Below are 351 nucleotides of genomic sequence, written 5' to 3' on the forward strand. Positions count from 1 at the left end.
TTTCCTTGTTAGCCCCCTGCAGAACTGTGAAGCTGTTCTGGGGGGGGACATCAGATGTAGGAGGAATCCCCTTGCGGCTACTTGTTCTCTTCCTCCTTTTTTGTTGTTTTTTTTTTTGCTACTAGTTCCCAGCTTCCTGGGTTAATGCCCTCCTTTCCTGTGTGAGCAATGGTGAACACTTGTGGCCCCTGTACGATTTGGGCCTGGAGCAAGCAGCCCAGCTTTCCCTCAGCTTCCCTGGCATCTTTTAGCTTACCAACAGCCTCCCGCAGCTCAGCCACCTGCTGCTGGAGGTCCTCCACTAGGGCACATCGAGTGCAGCCCTGTCCGTTGCGCACCCTCACCCACAGA

This window comes from Nestor notabilis, unplaced genomic scaffold (assembly GCF_000696875.1).
Source record: "Nestor notabilis isolate BGI_N333 unplaced genomic scaffold, ASM69687v1 scaffold31352, whole genome shotgun sequence".
Lineage (NCBI taxonomy): Eukaryota > Metazoa > Chordata > Aves > Psittaciformes > Psittacidae > Nestor > Nestor notabilis.